Here is a 21,202-nt window from a genome sequence, read left to right as displayed (position 1 = left end):
CCTTTTCACCACAGGAAAAGGTTACATTCAGGCAAATTTTTAGGCAGAGAACTTAAAACTCAGGGGCTGCAAGATGGGACGCCTTCCTTTGAGAGGATCCATACATAGGCTGTGTGGAGTCACGGCCCACGAGCTTGGCTTTCCACGTTGGAGAGAAGAAGTTCCAAGTGCAGGAATGTTACTTAATGTTGGGTGCATGGTTGGAAACTCTTTTATGGCTGATTAAGTCAATCCCTGTTTCCAGGGTTTAGAAGCAAGGACATTTCCTGTTGCCATTAGCATTTACAGACATTGATTCCAGTCATATTATGCTCTTTAAAATCCACTCTCCATGTACGACCCCAAGTATGGAGGCTCTGAGCAGCCGGGTAACTCTGGGTTTAGGGTGAGAGGCTGGGGCACTTGGTGCCGCCTGTGACCTGGCTTCTCTTGGGTCTTTAGTCTTATCTACTATTGTAGACTCGTGCCAGCCAGAAGGACACATATATAAAGACAGACGTCTACCTTCGGAGAAATATTAGTGTCTTGAGCTTTAGCTCGAAGCTTCAAAACTGCATCTTCTTGCAGTATGTTCACATACACACACACACACACACACACACACACACACACAGGGCACACCACTCTGTGCTGTAAGACCACTTCTTCCCCAGCCACACACCCCCATGTGCCTACATTACACAGTGTGGTCTGAGTTCAACATGTAGCCAAGTCTGAATCACCCAGGGGATGCTGGGGAGGCCCTTTTGTTCTGTCCTCCCAAATATTTCCTACTTAATGCCTCGGTGTCTGAAATTCTACCATTAGGTGGTCTTTCTTTGGGATAAAGTACTGCCTTTTCTGTGTGGTCTCTTTAAATAGCAAATGTTTAAGATGACTTCTAATTAAGTATAAAATAACCTGCCTAATATGCTGTATCTGATAGAAGTTTCAGTTACATAGACATATTCATTTCTCCACACACAGTGAATATACACTTAAGATTTTAGCATTTTATTTTTTGGAAAGTTTACATCAAAAGAAAAAAGTAAACAGCGATTGTACTCTAGTTAATGATAGCATGTTGAAGTATTTAAGGGAAATTGTACAAATGTCTGTAATTTACTTAGAAATGTGTAAAAAAATAGGTGACTTGATGGATAGATAGAAGGATAAGTATGTGATAAAAACAGACAAAGTAAAACATTAATGGCATAATGTAGATGGTCTGTAAATAATGTTCACTGTAAAATTATTTCAACTTTGCTGTGCGAACAATGTCACAGTGAATGTTGGGGAAGAGAAAAAACCTAACCTGCCCGAGTTCCCATCAGAGAGTCTCATGTGTAGTGGTCACTCGGGGCTGGCACCTGGTATTTGGTTAATGAGAGGACTAGCGGAGTGGGCTCTAACCTCGACAGCTCTTTAGAATCAATGGGGACGCTTTTCTTAAGTGCAGGTGCCTGGGCTCTATCCCCCAGGTTTGATTCAGTCAGTCTAGAAGGGGTCCAGGCATCGGCGTGTTTTAGCATCTCCTCCGGCATGCAGGCATGGACCACTTTTCCTTCCTCCTGTGGCTGCCGTGAAGGCCACCCTCTGCCCAGGGCCGGGCCCAAGCCCCCAGAGAGAAAGGGAAGGGAAGGGGGAGCTTCTCTAACAACCAAGGCCGGGAATCGGCCCGGAGCCCAGTCACTGCTATAACCGCAGAGTTCTGCCTCTCCCTGCACCGGGGCCGTGGTTTCCATGTGCACCACTGGAGGAGAACAGTAAAGGTGAAAATCACATCAGTTACATGGAGGCGTTTGGTCGAGGTAGATAACTGAAATAATCTCTATTATTTTTAACTTTGAAAAACAGATATAATAGCGTCTGTGAAGGGGGAAATCTTCTGTTAACTTTTATTCACCTTCATTTAATTTTTAAATATGTAGTAAACATGATTGTAGGGCCTCTCATTAGCTGGGATATCTCACAGCCATAATTTTTGATACACAACATTACTTACCAATTAGCCTGTCTTGTTCATTTAAATTTCTTTGCTCATATTTTAATGGGAGCTAATGATGCCTTTGTTGACTTATTTAATGTTATGTAAATGTGGCTATAAACTGTGAAGGGTTTAAGCAGAAGCACTATTTTTGCTTACTCTTCAGATTTTGGAGTGTATAGAATCCCCAGGAAACACATAGATCAACGCAATGAATGTAAGCCACCGAGGAGGCCAAATAATAATAATAATTTTTAAAACAAGCAGTGAGGGATGTTTAGAGTAGGAGATTTTTATTTTCCTCTGGGTTAATTGTTTATTTGGGTATAAAAGGAGTTTTAAAGTTAACTTCAGTAAGTTGTTTTTTCTTTTTTCTGCTCCCATACTCATGACATAGGCCAATCAAAGACCATCTTTTAAACCCAGGCAGGGATGGCTGGACCTCACAGTGGCTCTCTCGTTAAGTTTCAGGAACCTTGCTCTCTCCAGAGCTCCAGTCTCTCTCTTGACCAGCACCTAAATATTTTGGATGATGAGTGAATGAGTGAAAGCTTTATTCGTATAATGTAGATGACCCTTCCAAGACAGTGGCTTCTCAATACTGTGGCCTCTCTGCCCCTCCAACCATCTTGTCCATTCCCTTACCTCGCCCACTCCCTACTCGTACCCCAAGCTTCGTAATAGCAATAACCGAATATCACTGTATTTCGGTGCCGCAACACCTTAACTCTTATCACCACTTGTAGTTTTTCAGCTTCTTTTCTCAAATATCTCAGCTTCAATGATCTGTCCCCACACACACACACCAGGACCCCTGATCTGTTGACCCTGTCACAGTTTCTGCTCTCTAGTACTGCAGGTTCTCTTTTTCCTCCCTCCCCAACTTCAGTTCCTTGGTAACTAATAGCAACCACTGACTGGCATGCGTCCTTCATTCCCTTGTGGAACTTACCAGGTAAAACCACAACTTTGGCTGAATCTCATTCTCTTTCTGCTCTGCAGTTGCACCCCTGGGGCTGAATATTTGTTGTGACCACAAATGTTAAATGATTCCTTCTGCTGCCAGGCAAGCGCACTGTACTTCCAGCCTCTTTGGCTCCCAGTCTCTTCTATGACTTATTATGGGTTGTCCCTCCCCAAATTCCTATATTGGAGACCTAGCCCCCAGGACCTCAGCCCAGTGACTTTTTTGGAAATAGGGTTGTGACAGATTCATTAGTTAAGCTGTGATCAGGTCATGAGGATAAGCCTTACTCCGATAGGACTGGTGTTCCTATAAAAAGGGGATGTTTGATGGAGACATGCACCCAGGGGGGACTCCACGTGAAGACAAGGTTTAGAGACTGGAGTGATGCCTCTACCAGCCATGGAACAGCAAAGCAGGCCAGCAAACCACCAGAGACCAGGGGACAGGCGTGGAGCAGACTCTCTCTCCCAGCCCTTGCAACCAAATCTCCTGACACCTGGATCTCCTCGGACTTCCTGCCTTCACAAGTGTCAACGATAAATGTTGTTGTCTACGTCACCCCGTTTGTGGGTCACACAGATAAACATGTCATCCTATCATACCTTCTCTCATTTCAAACCTTCAACATCTCTTCCTCATCCTCACTCTCAACTGATGACTCTGCTTCATCCTTCACCAGGAAAAATAGAAGTTGTCAGGAGCCCCTACCCCCCATAAACTCAGAGCTATACACCGGGGCATGAACTAACTGCTCCTTCCAACGGAGAGCCAGTTTGATGTACAAGATGCCATCCCACTCACCTCTGTCTAGTTTAGTAACTCTCCTCCTCTCTACTAGATCATTCTTATAGGAATATAAGCCTTCTGTTAAGAAACTGAGACTCTTGCAATAGTCTACAAGGCCTTACTTGACTGTCCCTCCCAAGACCTCTCTGGCCTCTGCTCCCTTTTGCTTCATCTCCAGTCATCTCTTCTCCACAGTTGCTCCTCAACATTCTTGGTGCACTCCCACCCCAGGGTCTTTGTATCAACGGTCCCCTCCACCCGAAACCCCCCTCTCGATAGTTAATTCCCATAATCGTGTTCATCACATCTTTGCTCGGACCATCTCTTCTCACCGAGACCCTACTAAACCTTGCAGCGTGCCCCTCCACAGTCCCTGAGCCCGGTCAGCAAGCTTTTCTTGGACTTCTTCTTCCTCACAGTACTTACCAATTTCTCTTATGAGGTGTACGAGTATTACTCTCCCAGCACTGCCATGAAAAATGCCAGAGACTGGATGGCTTAACAAGAAAAATTTATATTCTAACAATTCTGAAGGCAAGGAGTTCAAAATAAGGTGTTTCCAGGTTTGGTTTCTTCTCCTGTCTCTCTCCTTGGTTTGCAGGTGGCCGCCTTCTCTGTCTTCTCACACGGTCTTTTCTCTGGACTCATGTCCCTGGTGTCTCTCCCGCTGTCCCAATTTCCTCTCCTCATAAGGACACCAGGCAGATTGGATTAGACTGACCCCAAAAAGCCTCAATTAACTTAATCACCTCTTTAAAAGCTCTAGCTTGCCAAAAACAGTCATTGTCCTCTGAATATACTATGTATTAGGGCATCAATATATGAATTTGTGGACATAATTCAGCCAATAATACTAGATAGCTTACTTATGTTAATTATTCTTTGTCTCAACTTCTTGACCCTGACTCTCTTAGGGAAAGTAGACCGATGACCACAAGCATCTTGCATCCCTTGTTCCCTGCCATGTGTTGGGAAAAACACCTGATATTAAGTAGGCACTTGATGAATGTCTGTTGAATGGATGGATGCAAATCCAGGGCATTGAGAGTTAAGAACAACACAGAGAGGCTCTATGAGTCACTAGGATTTAGGAGATCTAGGTTGTAGCTCCAGTTCCATGATCAGTTATTCTTGGTGATTCTTACCTTCCTCACTTGCAAGAATGAGGTTCTTGTCTGCCAATCTCACTAGATGCTTTTTAGGTTCAAGTGTAGTGATGCATGTGCAAGTGCTTTGGGATCCTAGATTCTCGTTCCAATAGGAGTCCTTTTTGTTTACGCTGTGGCTGATGACAATAATAAAAGCAACGATGGCAGCTGCCTTCTCCTAAGTCCGTACCATGTAGCAGGCACTCCCTCATTTAACCCCCATCAGGCCTTTGAGGTTGCTGCCACCCTATCCAGTTTTCTAACCAGGAAAACCAAACAGTGCTTGTTGAGCATTAAAAAGATGTATTTGCTCTATATTTTTTGGCAGAAAGTAATCTGACCTTTGGAACTTCAAAGAAGCATATGTTTGTAGGTGTGCATGTGTATGAGTACTTAGGTTAGTATTAGAAGTCTATATTTTAGATGATTTAAAGTAAAAATCAAAGATGCGTAGATCAGCGCTGTGTCTCCTGATGTTGTACTCTATAACATACTGTATTATTGTCTAGGCCATTTCAGAATGGTGGCATCTCTCTCTCTTTTTAACTCTTGAAGCTTAGAAGCATTCTTCTATGTAAATCTAATCTAATGGCAGTTCTGAATATATCTATAGATCTATAGATCTATAGATATATATATATATCTCATTTCTTTTTGTTTTCCTAGCACTGTAACAATTGCTAAAGGTCTGCCAGGAGGAATTAGAGCTAAACCCTGTCAGAGTGAAAACCAGAGTAATTTGTGTACAGCACAGTTAAAATTACACCATTACACTTGAAGCTAGTATTATCCTAATGAGTCGAAATGGGGGAAGAAGGTTGCTTAGAAAAGACTGTAAGTGACTTATACTGGTTTCTCACTTCCAATGATAATGTTCTTCAGAACTGTGTTTTGAACACATTATTATACATTTAAATATTTTAATATTCATTTATTCTAATTTCCCTTTTGATAGTTACCATCTCCGTGCCCACATATCAACTCTGACTAGTCACACCACTCTATTTAATATCTTGCTTGGCCAAATTTCGTGTGAATTGGAAACTAGATTTTAGCTGCTTAAGGAGGTTTTAGCAGTTCCTTCGTGGTTCAACATTTAAGACTCAGATACGGATCTAAAATCCTTTCACAAGGAATTACTCAACCTAGAGCTTATATAAATATACTGGGGTATGATCTATCAGAGATACTGTCAATATTTGCCTGAAATCACAACCTAGTTCCATTTTCAGTTGTGTTTGGAATTAAAATAGAAATCTTTATTCTAAAGTGTCAGCTTGGAGTGCATTCTAGACAATAATTTCTGCACACAGGAAAAGACGGCCCGGAAAGCGAGTATGTAACTTCCTGTGCTGGGTGGTGTGGGTATTATAAAAACCATCTGCTCTAAAATGACTCCTCAGTGGCCCCGTAATGCCTGGATTCCTTCATCTCTGCCAGTTGTCTAGAAGCAAGTCTTCTTTAGTAGGTCCCTGTGAAATGCCGATGTCATCTGAGAGGAGTAACTCATGCCCCTTAGGTATGTCAACAAATGTGAGTTACTGAGGAAATGGGGCACAAGAAAGGCAAGATTTGATGGAAAAAGAAAGTCAGGAGAATAAAAAGCCTTTCTGATAAAGGTGGCGCCATATGAATGGGTCCGTGGAGACCAAAGGCACCAGTAAAGGGCCCTGAGTTTGGGAGCATGAGGCATTATGGTAGGCCCTGGTGGGAGAGAGATGGAGGAGGGGGAAGTGATGTCCCAGTTTGTCTGTGTCATAACTGTACAAAGGGCTGGTCTTTCTTACCCACCCGTCATACTCAGAAATGCACTCCCTTACCCCAGACCTTCAATTAACTGCCTTATTGTCAACATTCAGGTCTTAGCTTGAATGTCAGCTTTTTAGAGAGGCCTTCCCAGATGAACTGGTCTAAAATGGAAGTCCCCAAATTGTGTATTTCATCTTGGGCTGTCATAACAAAATACCATAAACTGGGTGGCTTGAACGACAGAAACTTACTTTTTCACAGGTCTGGAGGCTGGAAGTTAAAGATCAGGGTGTCAGCAGGTCAGGTTCCAGATGACCGCCTTCTTGCTGTGTTTTCACATGGGGGTGATGGGGTGTGGGGAAGAGAGAAAGAGAGAGGAAGGGGGGCAGAGAGAGCACAGAGATTCATCCTGGCATGGGGCCACAGAGCTAGTAAGTGGCAGGATGGCATTTAAATTAAAGAAATATGTCTCCCGGACTCACTCCGAACTACTGTGCTCAATCCCCTCAATACCACGGAGGTTACAGAGATTTGGATCTAAAGAATGCCCATGACCAAGTTGGCAAAGGATGGAGTTTTTTAGCTCTAAGTTATTTTAGAAGATTCAAGAAGCAAAATGGGAGACAAGATAAATAATATGGAGTGAGGAAGCAGAGTATGGTGAGAGAAAGGAAAAGAGAAACACAACTGTAGAGCAGGGAGAGAGGACTGCAGTCACCTTCTATGACACTCAAGGAGACTGCGCCAACCTCTACCCCCCTTTGGTGATGGCAAACCCTGAGCCTTCCCCAGCCTTGCTCCCATCTGCAAAGTGGATGCGATGATGCAGTAGGGAAAGCATTTGTTTTGAAACTGGACAAATTGAAGTTCTCATCGTGACATATGTAGACCATGTGACCATGGGTGAGGTCTTGACTCACTAATCTGTTATCATTTATAAATTAGTAGATGAGGACACTTGAAAGTTTATTGTGAATATTAAACCATGTATATACAGCACTATCCCTGGTGTATAGTAGGTGTTCAACAAATGTAGTTTCTCCCTTAACCCTATGGAGTTTTTAGGGACACTAATCTACATTTACACTGACAGGAGGGACGTGGAAAATTTAGACCGATAGAGGAGCAGAAAGGTCAGTGGTTCCAGGTCTCTAGAACTGCAGTTGGCCCCATAACTGAAGTACCAGTGGTCACTAAGCTTTCCTCATTCCTCTGCCTCTATTCCAAAATCAGGTGGCCTTTTCAAGGCCATGTAGAGGAGAGGATGCTTGCTCGATATATGAGCCTGACACCTGAATTCAACACACCTCACCTCCCGCCATAGAGGGTTCCTCTCACTCTTCCTACGTTCAAACTTGAGCTCCGTGACACTTTCAAGTGATAAGTACAATCATGTGTGCCTGTGTGTATGCTCAGGGGCACGTTTGTCATAAGCAAGTCAATCTATTTTTTCAGGTCCTTTTGGGAGTTTGTGACTCCAAAATATTAAAGACTAATTTTCTACCTATTTCCACTGGGTGATCTCTCACTCACATGGTTTTAACCACTACCCTTAGCTGCATTCTCAGGTACTTACTTACAAGGTGTCTCCATCTGCACCATGAACTCAATACAGCGTCTTCTCCTTACTCTACCGACTGTTCCTTATCCCACACAACCTCTTAGTTCGTGCTACCACATTTATGCATCTTTTCTCCACCATCTTTCTCACTCCAGAATCTGATCAATCACCAAGTCCCAGCAATTCTCTCTCTGAAGTTTCTCTTCAGCCTGTCCCTTTCTCTGTGCCCTGAACATGGTCTCCCCAGGGCAGGCCTTTACCACCTCTCACCCTGATGAGTACAGCAGCCTTCCAGTCTTTCTTCTCGGTCCCAAATCTGTCTTCCCTGTCAAGGGCAGACCCTGCCACCCAAAACAAGGCCTGGCCACATCACCCTGTTCACACAACTCCCGTGGCTTCTTGGACAGAGGCCTGTGTCTAAGGCACATAAGCCCCTTCACGGGCCAGCCTTCCTGCATACCTCTTCAGCTCTGTTCTTCCCATGTCACACTCCAGTCACACGGCTCAGCTCACAGTGACCTCTATGCACCCGCTGCTTCATGCCTTTTAGAATCCTGTCCTTTGTGCTTAGAATGCCTGACTCCGTTCTTTAACAGTCTGTTTATTCATCTCCTCCCAGAAGCCTCCCTTGACCCCTCCTCACCTGGCTTCTTCCTCTCTCTCTCTACCCAGTTGGACTATGCAGTTTGGAGCTGCCAGGGACCCTTTGTGCAGCGGTGTTACCCGGACCACCCCTAGTATATGAAACTATCTGCTGCCTCACTTTTGTGTGCCTCATGAAACTGTAAGCTCCTGAAGAACCACATTCATCTTGTAACCCAGTGCCTATCACAGGTCCTGCCCAAATAGTGGTCCTCAGCAGTGCCTATTGCATTGAAGATAGTAAGATAAAAATGAGGTAGTTGTGCTTGGAAGTAATTATATTTCCATATTTGGCAATGCAGGATAGTGAAAACTAAAATAGTAGCCTAGTTATGATTTTATTTTGTGTACTGATACTTAAAATGTTACATATTTTTGTCTTCCTATTTCTTTTCTTTTATGGTATAGATATTTTTCTTTTTTATTTGTAAACTATAGTTGAAGTTGAATATTATGTTAGTTTCAGGTGTACAACCTTGTGATTAGACATTTTTATAACTCGTGAAGTGATCACCCCAATAAATCTAGTACCCATCTAACACCATATACAGTTCCTACAATATTATTGACTATATACCTTATGCTGTACTTTACATCCCTGTGACTGTTCTGTAACTACCAACTTGTACTTCTAAATCCCTTCACCTTTTTCAACCATTCCTCAACCCTCTCCCACCTGGCAACTGTCAAAATGTTCTGTAGCTATAAGTCTGTTTCTATTCTGTTTGCTTGTTTATTTTATTTTGCTTTTAGATTCCACATATAACTGAAATCATCTCGCATTTGCCTTTTTTCTCTGTATTATTTTACCTTGGATAATACTCTCTAGGTCCATCCATGTTGTTGCCGATGGCAAGATTTCATTCTTTTTTATAGCCAAGTAATATTTCATCATATATGTGCATCACTTCTTTATCTACTCATCTATAGATGGGCACTTAGGTTGCTTCCATATCTTGGCTATTATAAATAATGCTGCAATGAACATATGGAGGTATCAATATGTGTGTTTTCAATTTAGCGTTTTGAGTTTCTTTGAATAAATACCCAGAAGTGGAGTTGTTGGGTCCATCTTTGTCTCTCGTTACAGCCTTTGTTTTAAAGTCTGTTTTGTCTGATATAAATATTCCTACCCTAGCTTTTGTTTTGTTTCATTTGTTTCCATTTTCATGCAATATCTTTTTCCAACCCTTTACTTTCAGTCTGTGTGTGTCTTTGAGTCTGAAGTGAGTCTTTTGTAGGCAGTGTATGTAAGGGTCTTATTCTGTTATCTATTCAGTCACCACATGTATTTTGATTTGATCATTTAATCCATTTTCATTTAAAGTCACTGTTGATAGATATGTATTCATTGCCATTTTATTATTAGTATTTAAGAACTTTTTTTCTCTTTAAAAAAAAGACCCTTTAACATTTCTTAAAATACTGGTTTGGTGGTGAGGAACTCCTTTAGTTTTTAGTTTGGTTTTTGTTTTTTGTTTGTCTGCAAAGTTCTTTATTTATCCTTCTATTCTAAATGATATCGTTGCTGGGTAGAGTAATCTTGATTGTAGGTCCTTGTATTTCATTCCTTTGACTCTTTTGTGCCACTCCCAACTGGCCTACAAAGTTTGGGTTGAGAAATCAGCTGACAGTCTTATAGGACCTCCCTTATAGATAAGTAACTGCTTTTCTCTGCTGCTTTTAAGATGGTCTACAACCTTTGGCATTTTAATTATGATATCTTTTAGTGTGGGTCTGTTTTGGTTCATCTTGTTGGGACTCTCTGCACTTCTTGGACTTGTATATTTCTTTTCTTCTCTAACTTAGGGAAGTTTCCTTTCACTATTTTTCACTATTTTTCAAATTTTTCATTTCTTGCTTTTTCTCTTCCCCTTCCAGCACCCTTAGGATGTGAATATTGGTGCACTTGAAGTTGTCCCAGAGGCTTTTTATACTATCCTCATATTTAAAAATGTTTTTTCTGTTCTGATTGAGTCTTTTCTGCTTATTTAAATCTATTGGATCCTCTGCTTCATCTACTCTGTTGTTGATTTCCTGTAATTTATTCCGCATTTCTGTTATCATATCCTTCATTTGTGACTAGTTATTTTTTATGGTTTCCATGCCCTTTTTTATGCTGCTGAATTTTTCACTCAGTTCCTTGAACATTTTTATAGCCATTGATTTGAACTTCGCATCTGGTAGATTGCTTGACTCCATTTTGTTCTTTATCTGGAGATTTCTCCTGTCTTTCATTTGGGACATGTATCTTTGTCTTTTCATTTTGGCTGCCTCCCTGTGTTGGTTTCTATGTATTAGGTAGAGCTACTATATCCCTGGACTTGGTAAAGTGGCCATATGAAGTAGATGTCCTGTAGGGCACAGGGACACAGCCTTCCCTGTCACCCAAGATGGGTAGTCCAGGCGCACCCCTTGTGTAGGCTGGGTGCACTGTTCTGTTGTAGTTGAGGCTTGATTGCTGTTAGTGTTACTGGGAGGGATTGACCCCCAGGGCTGAGCAGGGGCTAGGAGTGGTTGTGACTACATAGAGGAGCTGTTGTGTAGGACCCCACAGAGCAGGATGTGCTTCAGTGGGGCTTTGGTGTCTGCTGAGTCTGCCCCTTGAGTGTGTTGCTTGTGGAGGTGGTTGGTTTGTAGTCCAGCATGGCCTGAAGCTGTCTACTGGACATTCTGGCTCTGGCACCTCCTTGGAGGTGCAAGGTCAACCACTGCTTGTGCCCTGTGCAGGACAACCCAGCATGAGCTACAGAGTTCTGTGCAGATGGCTGCTGCTTGTGCTGGGCTTGAGGGTGCCCAGGAGAGGCCATGGTGGGAACTGAAGCTGGCCAATGTAAGGCCAGGTCTGGGGCCACTTAGCAAGAGGTACAGGGGATGCAGAGGCCAGATGCTGCTTATTTGAGGGATTTTAGGAAACTCCAGAGTATGAGCCAAAGGAGGCCATTTATCTGACACATGTGGGTGTGGGACCAGCCCCTTCCACATCTCTACCCTTCCTACCCGTCTTCATATGGCTTCTTCTGTATATCATTAGTTATAGCACTTCTGTTCAAGATTTCGGGTTGTTCTGAGTGATGGTTTTTCTATAATTTAGTTGTAATTTTGATTGTTGTAAGAGGTTTCAAGTACTGCATTTACCTATGCTGCCATCTTGACCTAACCCCCTGTTTTCCTGTTTCTTAATACCTGCATTAATATCTTCTATACACACTGGTATGAAATTAAGACCCATCTATTAAAAATATACCTTTTTGAGAAATAGTAATCACACACATACCTAAGTAATCAGTGCCATTCCATGGCATTGCTGGTGCCACATTTTGTGCCATGACAATTTATACTGTCTGTAAGAATCTTCTCACATGATCAAAAGCAGTCTTCCAGGACTGACGACCCAGGCTCATCTGTGCACACAAAAATCTGAAGTCAAAGCCCAAATGTAAATTGGAAGGTGGGAAGTTTGGAGTTGGTCAGTGAGATGCTCTCTGAACCTACATGACTGAGGCGTTAGTGGCGCTGGACAAAGACCCACTGTATGAAAGGGATCCTCAATGATGGAGGAGCTTTTGGAGAGTCTGTGATCCCCAAGGTGAATGTGCAGTTGGACTGGTAGGGCCATTTCACAGAAGAAGATGTTCACAGCCCTGGCGATGTGCTCAAAGGGGGGCTCTCTGATGCCCCAGAGTTCACAGAGCATTTAAGAAAACTCTAGATCCCTTTTCATGTGATATCTTGTTCTGCTATGAGTATTAATCCTGGGTGGCGGTGGTAGTTGTGAGTGGGTGGGGGGGATACCAGGCTGAAGCAATCTGTTCTTCATTGACCAACTTATGGCTCCTAAGTGAGTAATCAACATAATCTAAATACTCCAAAATGAAGTATTCTTCTGGGCTCAACAAAATGTGTGTTAGGTTGAAACCAATCAGTAGGAAATGACTGGTGTTTGTTAGTGTTTGAGAGAAGAGACCAGATTCTTTGCACATTAGCATTCCAGTTGGTGCCAACATAAACCTCCAGACCTCCAAGTCACAGACTGTGTTATTGTTTTCATACGACTGAATCTGGGACCACCGGTCAGTCCCATCTCCACCTCTCACTTGAAAAATGGAGCCCCACATTGCTGTAGACTCTGGTGACAAAAGAAACAAAACAACCCTTCTGAGGGGTGAACACTCAGGGAAGGACATTTTTCCTCCAGTTGCTGTAGTCCTGTCTATTGTTTCCACTTAATCACGGAGCAGGGAGGGACACATGGCACAAACCCTGGGTTGACAGTCATGTAAACCCAAAAGCTCTGCACATGGAACTCAGCCCACACAGCAAGGGGCCCTGCTTGTGGAGGAAGCTCCCCCAGGAAGACAGGGTGGTTTGTGCCTGTGTGGATGTAGTGTCTTTGGATTCCCAGGCTGCAGGAAGAGAAGTGGTAATACAATCTCCTTTTTATACTTAGGGAAAAGAATGCCAGTGCCTTTGAGAGGAACAAGGCTGGGGCTTGAGGCACTTGTCTGCCGCTGTCTTCTCTTTGCCAGTGTGTGTGGTGTTGAATCCAAGCAGGGAAGGAAGTTCAATATACTAGACTTTGAACCTCAGCCCTCCGCTTACTAACTGTACCCCTGAGCATGTTACCTGAACTTCTCCAGTCTTAGTTCCATAACCTGCAATATGGTCCAATCATTCTAACTGCCTCATAGGATTTTGGTGGCAATTAAATTTGAAAAAGGCAGATTGAGTGATGTCAGTGAAAATGGAGTAAGTTTTTAGACTTCCAAAAATGACCTCGTCCACAAAAGCAATGAGAAAACTGGCAAACATGACCAGAGGCAATTTTTTAGAATTCTGGAAATTAACCCAAGGTTTACAGTAATCCAAGGAACATTTAATTTTCAAAAAATGACAGCATCTCAGAAAGAACTGGGATTTTGTGGCATTTTAGGTTTTCCTATTCCCATACCATACCCACCCAGCCAGCTCTTGAATTGCCTCGAAAACCTGCAGCCCATAATAGCAGTGAAAACCCATAGTGTGGTAGCAACTGGAAAGGGCAGTGTGGTGTCAGGGTGCCTTCGAACCTCATTCCCAGCATTTGGTCTGTCTGGTTGTTCCCCAGAAGAACTCCCTTGGGAGGTCATCTTTTTTAACCTGAGTGGGTGCTTGCCTTGTGAAAAGCCTTTTCTAGAGTGCATTGGCCAAAACCAAATAGAAGTAGCTGATGAACACCATGACTGCCTGAACAGTTGGAAAACAGTTTAACAAGAGGGCCTGCCTCTCCTCCACTGATGGCAGGGGAATAAACTGGTACAACCACTTTAGAAAACTGTTTGGTGGTATACATTAAATTCAAATGTACCATGCTTTATGACACAGCAATTCCACTCCTAGGAATATACCCAACAAATCTGTGTACATATGTTCCCAAAACGACTTGTTCTAGAACATTCACAGCAGCACTATTTAGAGTAGCCACAAAGTGAGAACTACACAAATGCCCATCAAGAGTAGATGCATAAAAACTCGTGATGTGTTTATGCAATGGAATGTTCTATAGTGAGAATAAACACACTGTAGCTAGACAAAATGTATGGGATGTATCATAAACACACTGAGTGGAAGAAACTAGACACAAAAGACTATATATTATTTAAATTTTATTTAAATAAAACTAAAACAAGCAAAATTATTTTATGTTTATAGAAGTCATGATCATGTAATTGGAAGAATTACCAAATCTGGTTATGACTTCCCCCCTTCTGGTGACTGGAAGAGGAGAAAGGGGGAAATTTGGAGACGCAGAGATAATGCTGCTTCTTGACTTCGATGCTGGTCACATAGGTTTATAACTTCAGAAAATGCATCATGCTATACACATATGATGTATGTGCTTTTATGTATGTGATTATGCAGACATACTCCATTCAAATATCTTTGAATACAAAGAAAAAGGCAAAAGAATATCTATACTTCCATTAACCCATTAAGCCCAAATGATTATAGTTAATATTTTATTTTTTAAATATATTTAACCCATTATGCTATTACAGCTGCCCCAACTTTCCCCCTTTGCTACCCTCCACCCAGTACCCCCACTCCCTCCTGCAACCCTCCCTCCCTCTTAGTTCATGGCCATGGGACAGGTACGTAAGTTCTTTGGCTTCTCCATTTCCTATACTGTTCTTAACATGCCCCATCAGAATAGATACAGGTAGATACAAAATATTCTGTATCTACCAATATGTACTTCTTAATCCCTGCACTTCTTCCCCCCAAATTGATAACCCTTTAAATGATCTCTACATCTATGATTCTCTTCCTATTCTGCTTGTTTGCTCAGTTTTTGGGGGTTTTTTTAGGTTCAGTCATTGATAGTTGTGAATGTATTGCTATTTTAGTGGTCACAGGTTTTTTTTTTAATTGAAAGATTTACTTATTTTGAGGAAGAGAGGGAGAAAGAGAGGGGGAGAAACATCAATCAGTTGCCTCTCACAGGCCCCCAGGGACCTGGTTAGCAATGCAGGTATGTGTCCTGATCAGAAATTGAACTAGTAACATTTCAGCTCACAGGGTGGCACTCAACCCACTGAGCCAAGGCTAGTTTTACTTGATTTTTCCCCCTGTTTTTTGTTATTGTTCAAGTACAGTTGTCTCTATTTTCCTGCCATCACTTTGCTCCACCCCACCTACCCCACTTCTCTCCCTCAATCCCCCCCACCCTTGGCTTTGTCCATGGGTCCTTTATACCTGTTCTTTGACAGTTTTAATGTTCTTTTTCTCACCTAAGTCCTTTTAACATTTTACATAATAATGGCATGGTGATGATGAACTCCTTTAGCTCTACCTTGTCTGGAAAGCACTTTATCTGCCCTTCAATTCCAAATGATAGCTCTGCTGGATAGAGTAATCTATGCTGTAGATCCTTGCTTTTCACAACTTTGAATACTTCTTGCTAGTCCCTTCTGGCCCGCAAAGTTTCTTTTGAGAAGTCAGCTGACAGCCTATGGGAACTCCTTTGTAGGTAACTATCTGCTTTTTTCTTGCTGCTTTTAAGATTCTCTTTAACTTTAACTTTTGGCATTTTAATTATGATGTGTCTAAGTATGGTCCTCTTTATGGTCCTCTTTACATTCATCTTGTTTGGGACTCTTTGTTATTCCTGAATTTGTATGTCTATTTCCCTCACCAAATTAGGGAAGGTTTCTCTCATTACTTTTTCAAGTAAGTTTTCAAGTTCTTTTTTTTTTTCTTTTTAAGATTTTATTTAAGGAGAGAGGGAGAGAAACATCAATGTATGGTTGCCTTTCGTGCATCCCCTGCTGGGAATTGGCCTACAGGGAACTGGCCTGCAACCCAGGAATGTGCCCTGACCGGGAATCGAACCGCGATTGTCTGGTTCGCAGGCCCGTGCTCAATCCACTGAGCTACACCAGACAGGGAAGTTTTCAAGTTCTTGATCTTTCTCTTCTCCTTCCAGCACCCCTATGATTTGAATGTTGATACATTTGAAGTTGTCCCAGAGGCTTCCTAACTTTTTGTCACTTTTTTCTTCTTACTAACTTCCTAACTTTTTAGTTCTTTTTTTCTTCTTACTGTTCTGATTGAATTTTCTTCTTCCTGTGTTCCAAATCATTGATTTCTCAGCTTCATCCACTCCACTGTTTGTTCTCTCTAAATTTTTCTTTATTTCACTTAGTGTAACCTTTATTTCTGCCTGGATCTTTTTTTATCCTGTTGAAGTACCCAGTGAGTTCCTTGAGCATCCTAATAACCAGTGTTTTGAACTCTGCATCTGATAGATTACTTATCTCCATTTTTGTTTAGCTTTTTTTCTGTTCTGTTCTGTTCTGTTTTGTTCTGTTCTTTCACTTGGGCCATGTTTCTTTGTCTCCTCATTTTGGCAGCCTCCTTGTGTTTGTTTCTGTGTATTAGGTAGAGCTGTTTTGACTCCCTGTCTTAGTAGTGTGGCCTACTGTAGAAAAGTACACCTGGGGGCCTTGTGAACCAGGTTGGTGGAGTCTTAAATATGGGGTCACTGCTTTGTGGCTCTGTGTGGGGGAGGGCTCAGAAAAGGGACAATGGCTGCTGCCTGGCCTCTGGGGTTTTCTCTGGGGGGGAGCAGTCTCCGATTCATGCCCTGATGTTAGACACTTCAATTTCTCCCCATATGCCACTGGTGCCCCTCAAGCTGCTGCCCCAGTGCTAGAGCCCAGAGGGAGTGAGTCAGTGTAAGTCCTAAGTCTGTTGTGAACCCTTTAGGAGGAGACACCTGAGAATCCCATAGTTTTTTACATCTCCCCAAACCCTATTACTTTCTACAGGGGACAGGAAGTTATAGGGACTTATCTTCCTGGCACTGGAACCCTGGTCTGGGAGGCCTGGTGTGTGGCTGGGATGCCTCACTCCTGAGATATCCCTCCCAGTTTTTAGCCATTACATGTGGGTGTGGGGCTGCCCATTCTGCATTGCCATGTCTCCACCCCTTCTACCCATCTGAATGAATGTGATTTTTTTAATTCCTTGCTTGTGAGACTTCCATCAGCTCCATTTTCTGACAATTCTGAGTAGTAGTAGTTTTGTAGTTCAGTTGTAATTTTTGCTGTGGTTGAAAGCCTGTGCAAGAAAGCAAACCATATTTACCTATGCCTCCATCTTGAACCATGGTTAATATTTTAGATTATGCTCTTCTATTCAATGTCTGTGCATAGCTGAATACATGTATTCTTCCTCTTACAAAAACTATGTTGTACTGTATAGTCTTTCATAACCTGCTTTTTTTCCATAGCAACATTCTACAACCATCTTACCATGCCCATATATAATATTATGGCAGGAACATATTCAATTTTGTGACTATCACTTACTTAGCCAGTCCCCTATTATTGGGCAAGATGGTTGTTTGTAGCTTGACCTTTTACATGGATGGTTAAAATATGAATCATCATACTCATCTCTCTATATTTTTTAAGTTTAAGAGTAGAGTCGCTGGGGAAGAGGAATAAAATTATGAAGTTTTTTTTTTAAAGCCTGTAGTGCATGTTTTAAAATCATCCTCCCCAAAAGTTGTACTGAAACTGTACTCCAATCAAATTTTATGGAAGGGCCCATTTCCCCTGCCAACACTGGGGATTATGATTGTGGTTCATATTTTCCACTTGACTGGGCCAAATAAATTATATCAATTTATTTCTGTGATTTTTATTACTGCAAGTTGAACATTGTTAGCATGTGTGCAGCAGCCTTTTGTGTTTCTTGTTTGTGAATTGCATGCTCATGTCCTTTATATATGTTGAGAATACCAAGTCTTTGTCCATTTCAGAGTTCAAGTATTATTTTCCAGTTTGTTGTTGGTTGATTTCTCTACACCATTTTTGTCATGCAAGCCAAAGCTATCAGGCTTTTTCTGTAAATAACTTATTTAAATTTGTTTCTAATTATTGCTTTATTTTAGGCATTTAAATTTCTCATCTATCTAGAATACACCTTGGAAATGGGGTAAGATAAGAATATCACTTTTTGTTTTTTAATAAATAACCATTTCTCTCCATTTATTGAATAACCCTTTCTAAGGTTGACACATTTTGGGAAGCAGTTCCTTTTTGCAAGGACCAAGGGAGAAAAGTTTAAAGATAAGACCTTAGCAAACTCTTAAATTCAGAGGAGTAGGTCTCTGCAAAGATTTCATATTGTATATAACACGCTTGAAACATAATTTTGCTTAACAGCATTCCAAGTTGATTACAAACTCTTCAGTCCCTTTTTTATCTGTTTAGGACATTAACTCTTTGTCTTCCAATATATACGTCAAACTATGTTTCAAATGACTTCTGTCTTCCTGCTTGAGGAATAGTAAACTATTGGCAACATTCCTTGGATCTGAGTATACATACACTTGAACATGCCAGAGCAAATACAGGACGTCCTATTATTTACTCCCTCTCACCATGGAATGCCAGCCACACACCAGGTCTGTGCTGGGTGCTGGGGATGCAGCGAGAAAAACTAAATTTTTTATTCTTCCCTTCCTGAATTTATACTCTGGTTATACTGATTGAGCTCTTTCTGTGTTTAGCTATTACTAGCTATTAGGTCAGATATATGAAGTGCATATATGTACATATATGTGTCTATGTTTACATATATAATATATATAAAGTACTTACAACACAGTATACAAACTTAGAAATCATAACTAATTACCACGTGGCACGATGAATATGCTGACCATCAAGTATTCATCAAATTTATGACTATGCTTGTTTGAGCACAGCCCTAAAAGGGATTATTATATTCAGAGATTTCTGATTTGTTGCTTGAGAATCATAATCAGCTCTTTGTCTAAATCATTCACTAGTAAGTGATCTCTGGTCTGGGACCAGCTTCTTTATTGTTAGGTTGCAGCGAAAAAGAAGGATGAGGAGGCAAAGGAGGAAGCAAAGGCAAAGGGAAAGAACAACAAATGGAGGAGGAAGAGGAAGAGAAAAGAAGAAAAGAGGAAAAAGAAAATCTCTACCTAGATATACATAAAAGGGGATTTACTAATTTGTGCATTATGGTCAGACTCATATGTTCAAATAACACCAGGAATCTATCTCTGTGTAATTTTAGTTCTGTTTTTTTCACACGTGGCTTTTCTTTGAGACAAGACATACCCAAACTGTAGTAAATGTAGTAAATGTAGGAAAGGGTACCACCTGGAGCAGGTGTCCCCTAGTTTAGCAATGTCCCCCAGGACGTGAGTGCTTCTCTCCTGCTTACTCTGGCCAGTGCTTCATGTATGGTTCTCATTGGCCCAGCAGAGGCCCCACGCACATTCCTGAGCCAATCACCAGGGCAGGAGAAGAAAGGAATGCTCTCAGTGGCCAGGTCTATGCCCTCTTCCCACACCGTGGCCTGAGAGTGGACGTGATATTGGTCCTGTTGACAGTTGTGTTAGGAGAGCGAGGTTGTTTGAAGGGAAAACACATACCCTAGAAAATTCTGAATAGCTGAGTTAGACAGTCTTGCCTCCTGTCCCCAAAGTGCAGAGTGCTACCTACAGTAGAGGGAAGAAGAGCTCTCCTGGAAAGGGATTTTTGAAAGTGACTTCTTATTAGCAATTTCTTTTAAGGAGAGACATGCCTTCCATTTCCTTCTTAGCTACTAACATTGGAAAACTTGTAACATTGTTTCTTTGCATTTTGTTTTGCCATATGTCACTGACTCACATTTCAGAAGTTAAGGCACATGATATTTCTTTGTTTATTTTGTCAGTCTTTGGTATTCTCTGGAGAGAAATTACATATCTAAGTTTCAGTGGAATCGATTTCATCTATTCGTCTTGTTGTCTCTAGACTCACCTAAATCCTTGTCTTTCACAGCCAGAGGTTTTCCTTTTTCTTCACTCTGCAAACATGTTAGAAGTTGCCCTGGAAATGTTCTCTCTTGCTCCCCTCCTGTCTGGAAGTCACTCTGTCAGTACAGTTGTTCAACAAGTCAACAGGAGCTGCTGGCCTTGTGCTTCGGAGTTTGCCACCATTCTGATCACACATTACCTGTAGGTTCTTGTTACTTTCTGTACATCAGACACCCACCTGCTTATAACAGAAGCTACATCATCTATGCTTGCATTGTATGTCTGAGGTCGAGGTTTGAGGCAAATCCTTAAAATAGTTGTCCTCCCAGGTTACGTGCCTGATTTTATAGGCTGCGTTTTGGGCAGTGATGGAGGTCGTCTGGGGGGCAACCTGCTTACGTTGTCAAGGAGGGAAGCAGTGGACAGCAGGACGCTCGCAGGGGCGTCCAACCCGCAGCTTGCAGGGCGTGTGCGACCCAGGATGGCTAGGAACGCGGCCCAACACAAAATTGTAAATTTACTTAAAACCTTCTTATTTTGGTCATCAGTTTTCTTTAGTGTTTGTGTGTTTAATGTGTGGCCCAAGACAACTCTTCTTCCAGCGTGGCCCATAGATGCCAAAAGGTTGAACAACCCTGCCTCACCCTGCTATGAGTCACTGGTGTGTGTTAAAAAGACATTTGGCTTCCTACCGCCCAAAGTGTGAGGAAGCTGAGATGCTGTGCTTTAGGCTTGTAAATCCTATCTTCAGGCTGCCTTAGTATGTATTTGTGGGTTATACCCTTTATACGGAAAATTCTTCTCAGTCAACTATTTAAATGTATATTGCTTAGCATCCGAATTTCTTATCACTAATAGTTAAATACATGAAAGTCTCCTCTAGCTGTCTTCTAATTATCTGGTGCCATTTCCTCCCCCTTTTTCCAAAGCTTCATTCCCCAACACACATTCTGTGGAGCCCTTGTTCTGGAGGATGCTAATGAGTGTTACCAAAAACGGGTTGGGGCTCCTTGTTCCACTGGAAAAGATCAGATGAAACCAAATTAAGCCAAAGGTGTTG

Source organism: Artibeus jamaicensis, unplaced genomic scaffold (assembly GCF_021234435.1).
Source record: "Artibeus jamaicensis isolate MK-2021 breed Jamaican fruit bat unplaced genomic scaffold, CSHL_Jam_final contig_432, whole genome shotgun sequence".
NCBI lineage: Eukaryota > Metazoa > Chordata > Mammalia > Chiroptera > Phyllostomidae > Artibeus > Artibeus jamaicensis.
Note: the sequence above shows the minus strand (reverse complement) of the source record.